The sequence below is a fragment of the Chenopodium album genome, chromosome 6 (assembly GCF_948465745.1).
Source record: "Chenopodium album chromosome 6, dcCheAlbu1.1, whole genome shotgun sequence".
In the NCBI taxonomy this organism is placed as follows: Eukaryota; Viridiplantae; Streptophyta; class Magnoliopsida; order Caryophyllales; family Amaranthaceae; genus Chenopodium; species Chenopodium album.
Genome location: NC_137839.1, coordinates 44220143 through 44226906, shown reverse-complemented (window position 1 = coordinate 44226906; position 6764 = coordinate 44220143). Strand labels below are relative to the sequence as shown.

The 6764-nt window shown below is 36.3% G+C and overlaps 1 non-coding gene across 1 annotated transcript; it reads left to right on the top strand.

The window, feature by feature from the left end:
* LOC145637525 (small nucleolar RNA R71) lies at window positions 1-104 on the top strand. Its single transcript, XR_014114299.1, has one exon. It is a non-coding gene; the product is annotated as a small nucleolar RNA R71 (small nucleolar RNA).
* Window positions 105-6764: the final 6660 nt, after the last annotated feature.

Sequence of the window (6764 nt, the reverse complement as noted above, 5' to 3'; positions counted from 1 at the left end):
ATTCATGATGAGGACATGCTTGTACTAGATCCTTAAACCTTTCCTAAGCTTCACTAAGACCCTCATCCTTTTCTTGTTCAAATGATGCAATCTCCTTCTCATCTCGGCGGTCTTTTCCTCATAAATGAATCTCTTCAAGATTGCCTTGACTATCTCTCTCCATGATATGATAGAATTTGGCCCCACTTGCTTGAGCCACTTCTTAGCTCTACCCGAAAGAGATTTGAAAAATAGATGCATTCGGATGTACTTTTGAGAAACTTGATTGGTTTGAATAATGGCACATAGCTCAAGGAATCTATCATAGGTGCTCAATGGAATCTTCACTTAGAAAAACCTGAAAATTGCTCCCCCTGTACTAGGGATGGAAATGGGTCAGATTTGGACTGGGTCTGGATGGACTCGGATCTAGATCCGTTTTTCAGCCTTAAATCCAGATTTTTCAGCCTTGGATTACCATCCTTGTGTATTTGGGATGGATGGTAAAGTTGGTTTCCGTGATGGGAAGCAAAATTTCTCCCATGAGCTCGTAATCCCATGGATTCCCAAACTCACGAAACAAAACATATCCTCTTCTCCCGCCATTACCTCACTTTGAGCATTTGAAGATCAAGAGTCACACCCACTATTAACAATAGAACCAAGACCTCTTCCCTTTTCGAATAAAATCTACGGACTTCTCTCAATGTTTGGTCGATCTCGTGGTCAATGTTGTGTGTGGGAGGTCCTTGAGATCTCCTAAGCATCCACCAAAGCTAAGCAAATAATTTGCAATGAAAAGTAGGATTGTAGACACTAAAATGTGTCTCCCAAAAACAAAACCCTGTGATGAATACCGTTCATGTCATTTGATTATCGAACAAAGTAAAAGTGTGAAAGGTCTAGTGACGTGGTTGTTTTTAATAAAAATATCTCTCTTTTAGTTTTTTAAAATATTTCTTTTCGTACCCTATTTAGGAAAAATTGCAAGTTCAATTTAGTTTAGTCCATAATAAGGGTCCAATAATGGTGTAGTTGGATGGGGCTTGAAAAGACCTTTCCTACGATATATTATAAGCCCGATTCCGATGTATAATTAGGAAGTTATGGCAAAAATACTAAAATGGGCTCAAACAAGATTTTACCTACGGCCCAAAGATCATGTGCAGGGTCCAAAGGTTAAATCCCATTCCTAAACTAATTAGTACTTATTAGAATTTTCTATGAGTTTCTAAACGATTTTAATTATCCGTTTTGAAAAGATAAAATCAAAAAATTTGAAATTGAATAAAACTGTTCTTTTTTAAGTCCTAATTCTATTCGAATTTAAAGATGATCAAAGATAGTCAGATATTATTTTTTGTGCAAGATAATTTGTATCCAAAGCTTATACATTTGGATTGATCTTGAAATTATCTTTCCAATGATATATTACAATATTAATTTCGAGCTATAACAAAAAAGATATGAAAGGAATACGAAACTCTATCCAAAACTGACACCCTTCTACTATTCCAGCCATATCTTTTCATGTGCAAAAAAATTTGATCTAATTCTAATAGGTTGGAATGTAGACTTCAATAAATTTCCAAAGACATATTATATGACTTATTTGGACTTCTGGATCAAAAGATATGATAAAAACAAAATCCGCAAATAAGTTATCCCAGCGCCAAACGACAGGTATGTCGCCTGGCGCTATTACCTGTTGTCTAGCACTGACTTCTTTCGTTGGCGACAAGAGGTCTTTTATTCCAAATGGGACTCGAACTCTTTTATATCGTATCCCATGCTTTTTTTTTCTATAAATAGGGGTCGTATCTCCTCGTTTTTAATCATTCACAACCATCATCTCTCTCTATTGTCTCCTAAAGCTAGAAGCTTTCCTTCTCTCTCTATTCTTTTTCTAAAACTTCCCTTTTACAAAATTCCACATACATTAGCTCTAGACGCACCTAGCCAAGTTCATGGTTGCCTTCGCCCTGGACGTGAAAGGTTGATAATTTGTAAGGGTTTGGTCCCAAACCTTATTACAATTCATTGATTAGATCTACTGTTTTAATATTTTTTCTTGAATTTACTAACTTGTGAATTTTGTTATTAAAAAGAGGTACGAGACATCGAATTAAGTAATTTAAATTCTTTATTGATCTTTTGATATAGAAATCATGCTTAGATTATTTTGTTGATTCCTAGTATCATGTTAGGATGTCTTTATGATTCATAGTATCATGTTTAAGGTAATAACTAAAATTTCTAATATCATGCATAATATTATATGATGCTTCCTATTTCTTTCCTAATATCATGTTAGTGTCATGTTAAAGCTAATTGATCTTCAATGTTAAGTGACATGCAAGGGTTTGTTATTAATCTTATTAGTATCATGCCTAGGATCTTGCTAATATTATTAAGCTTTGAGATTGAGTATATTATTATTATGATGATGATTGTTATTATGTTGCTTGGTATTACGTGTTATTATTGTTATTTCTTGATCACGCCTTTTATGCATGTTTAAAGGGAATTTGTACTTGTAATTACGCTTAATAAGATAATTAATAATCTTGCTTAGGATAATATGATTATAATTCAAGTGATCGTCAATAATATATTTATTTGTGCTTTAATATTCAACCAACATAGATAAACAGGTTTAGGGTTAATCTAATGATTGTATGTTAGTCAGAAAGCGCACATGAATATGAGAAGAATCAAGTAGAGGCCTATTTTTAGCCAAGTTCAATCTGTTTTAGGTTGGATTTGTACCTTCATCCTTAAACTTTCAGTCATGGTTCCAGACCTATTGGAGTTAACAATCTCCTGGATCGTTAAGGGTGTAACCTTCATCCTTTGAGCGGTTTACAAGTTCCTAAAGCTTGTTAGCGACTCTTTTACTCTAGCTTCCTGCCCTTTGAACGCCACGCGTCCATGCTTAAGTGTATGATCACAGTGGGGCCCAAGTGTGGGATGCTTGAAATGTTCGCTACAAAGATAAAGCAAGCAAAACAAAACAGAAAACAAAAAAATTGACTCTAACAATAGCAAAAATACATGCAAAACAAGCCGCCTCCCCGGCAATGGCGCCAAAATTTGATCATGGCGGAGTAGTTCGTTGAATCTACTACCCTAATTAAATTAATTATTTATTATCCTAGACCTTCTAAGCATCCACCAAATCTAAGCAAACAATTAACAATGACAAGTAGGATAAAGCAAGCCAAACAAAAAAGAAAAAAAAATGAAATGACTCTAACAATAGCAAAAATACATGCAAAACAAGCCGCCTCCCCGGCAACGGCACCAAAATTTGATCACGGTGGAGTAGGTCATTCAATATACTACCCTAATCAAATTAATTATTTATAAACCTAGACCTTTACTAAACTAGTTAGCGGTAAGTATAGGGTTGAACCACGAGGAGGCACACAAGTTCAACATCAAATCCACTATAGCAAGAGTAGATGGGAGAATATTTTTATTGGTTTCATAAATTAAGGATACTAAAGCAATAAAGAAAAAAAGATAAAACGGTTTAAACCAAAGGTAAACAATGCTAGGGGTACGGGGGTGTTAAACATGATTATTTGCTTGTGTATACTTATTATGTGCATACTTATTATGTACGGGGGTATTAAACACTACTTGTGCATTATTTGCTTGTGCATACTTATTATGTGAGTAAACTAACTGTTTGGTTTGACTTGTGTTTGTAAATAAGTCTTAATAAACTAACCATTGACTAAAGGGCTTTTCATAATAAATTGATTAATTAATTTGAGCTAATAAATAAACCTTAAATTGAGTCATAATTCCTTTGAGTCAACCCAGATTTTTATTCCCGTATACTGCACAAGCATCAACTTTTTTTAGTCATAGCCGGAGTTCTAGAAAGAGTTATGAGTCGTAAAAACTATGGATCTATAGCCTCGAGTGTTATCTTTAATTTGGCGTTGGGGTCCCAATCGGAGTTATAGATCAAAAGTTATGACTAAAATACCACAGCCTGTCAAGTTTAATGCATATATGTGAAGTCTTAACTTAGTCTTTGCTTGAGTCTAGTCACATAGTCTAGCCACATGGCCATGACACGAGTCTTAACATGTCACCTACACTCACTAGTCTTAGCACAGACTTTGTAAATACTCTTTTCACACCATGACCATGTCTTAGGTTCATGCATGAGTCCGTTTTTTCAATCATTTGAGTTGGGGGTACATTCTATTCCTAATTTGTTCATATCTCTCTATCTACATCATCTTTCTATTCTATACATGCTTTCCCCATATCACAATATTCATTATTCCAACCTGCTTCCATCTATTGCATGTTGAATAGAGTTTGAGTCAAATAATTAACAGTTAATATCCCTAATTTCCCCTCCCACAGTACTTGGTCAAGGAGAGAAGAACAATTAATCAAGGACAACACCTTTGTTCAAGTTCAACTTTTTGATAAACTGATTCATCAAAAGAGAAAAGCTAAGAAGATAATGGAAAGTCAAGAAGAAGTCATTGAGCTTAAGAAGCAAATGGCTGACGTGATTGAGGTGTTGAACACTTTAACCCTCCAAATTAATGACCCTGTGAAGCAACAACAAATGGAGCTCATGCAAGAGAGCTTGAAAAAAATTTCCAATGACTACAGATTCCAGGGCATTAGCTCACAAGGGGTCCAAGTGGACAGGGAACTTCTTCCGCATAAGTTCAATGCCAGTGATATCCCTAAGATTAAGCCAACTGACAATCCTTTCTTTCATTTAAGGTCCTTTGAAACTGTAATGAACATTAAAGGGATTGATAAGAATATTTTTCACTCCTTATTCTCACTATCTCTTGAAACCATTTGTCAACATTGGTTCTTCTCCCTTGATAAAGAGAAGACCTCTACTTGGAATGCAAAAAAAAAAAAAAAAAAAAAAAAAAAGCTTTCATTGATAGATATAAGTGTAATATTCAAATTGAAACATATTATAGGCAACTTTAGATGCTAAAACAAAAAGAAAACGAAGGGTTCTCCTCCTTCTTCAACAAATGGAGGGAAACTTCCGCTAACATGATCAAAGTCCCTACTGCAAAAGAGTGAGGATGTTCATCAAAAACTTACAAGAAAAGTATTCAAATCACTTAAAATATCAACACAACTTGAATACTTTCAAGGCCATTTATGACATAGGCATCGAGATTGAAAATGACCTCGCAAAGCTAAAAGCTACTAACAATAGCAACAACAGTGGCTGGAAAAGAGAGAAGAACGACAATCCTTCTTCTTCTGAAAACACCCACTCTAGTAACAGTGTTAGTACCTTTGATCTTAGTGAAGGCTTGGTCATGGATAACCAAGGACCAAAGAAGCAACTAAGGAAAGACTTCACCCTCATTGGGATGAACCACGATGCTGGCTTCGATCGACTACATACTAAGGGACTCATTACTCCCATTGGACCAATTCAAGATCCCGCACTTGAGAAAAAATTTCCTAATTGGAACCTAGATGCACATTGAAAATACCATCAAGGTAGGGGACATACCACTGAGAGCTGTTGGAAGCTAAAAGAGGCTATCCAACATTTGATTGATAATAACAAGCTTCCCATACCTCTAGCTAGCCAGAAGAGCGAGTGATGATAAAGCAAACGACGTAAGGCGAGCTTCAATGACAAGATTTCGTGACCTCTTTTTTCTATTTCTTTTATTTATTCCATCCATAATAAGTCTAGCATAGGCACCTTTTTATTCCCCTTAGATTTAATTTTTAAGACTTTTCTTTTTTCCCTTTAATGAAAATGAGCATTTATTTTCTTGCATATGATCATTACATTGAAAAAAAATTAAAAAAAAATAAAATACGGAAATTTCACAAAATGCCACTGAGCAATTTAAAAAATCCCCAAATGCCATCGAACTTTTCAAAATTCACCAAATGCCACCCAGTTTTTGAAAAAATCACCCACTGCCATTAATGACCAACGACCATTAACTCTGTTAGTAAATAGGGGTTAATCATGACATGTGTCATGACATAATTGGACCATTTATCTTAATTCATAAAATTAAAAAAAAAACAAAAAAAAGTTAAAAAAAATACAAAAAATTAAAAAAAAAAACAAAAAATTAAAAAAAAAAAACCTTAAAATTTTCCCAGCCACCCCGACCACCGCCAAACCCTAACCCCCCCCCCCCCCCTCATCTTGCCGGAAAACGACCAGTCACCACCAGAACCACCAACAATCGGTCGGCCGACCATGTAGCTCCCCACCTGACCCACCGCCGACCCCCAAAACCACCCATGCTGCTCGTCCCGACCCCTAAAACCACCTACACATCCGCCCCGACCCCAAAAACCACCCGTTAAAAGCCCCTCCTCCCTTTCCCCACCTTAAACTCGGTCGTTTTGACGGTGGGAGAAGGGAAAAGGGTCTTTTTACTGGTGGTTATTAGGGTCGGGGTGGCTGTGTGGGTGGTTTTTGGGGTGGGTAATGTTCGTGTTTGTGGTTTTATGGGGTCGGGGCAGTTTGTGAGGGAGGTTTTGGGGGTCGGCGGTGGGTCAGGTGGGGAGCTACAAGGTCGGCCGTCCGATTGTTGGTGGTTCCGGTGGTGACTGGCCGTTTTCCGGTGAGATGAGGGGAGGGGCTAGGGTTTGGCGGTGGTGGGGGTTCCTGGGAAAATTTTGGGAGTTTTTCTTTAATTTTTTGTATTTTTTTTTTAACTTTTTTTGTATTTTTTTTTAATTTTTATGAATTAAGATAAATGGTCCAATTATATCATGACACGTGTCATGATTAA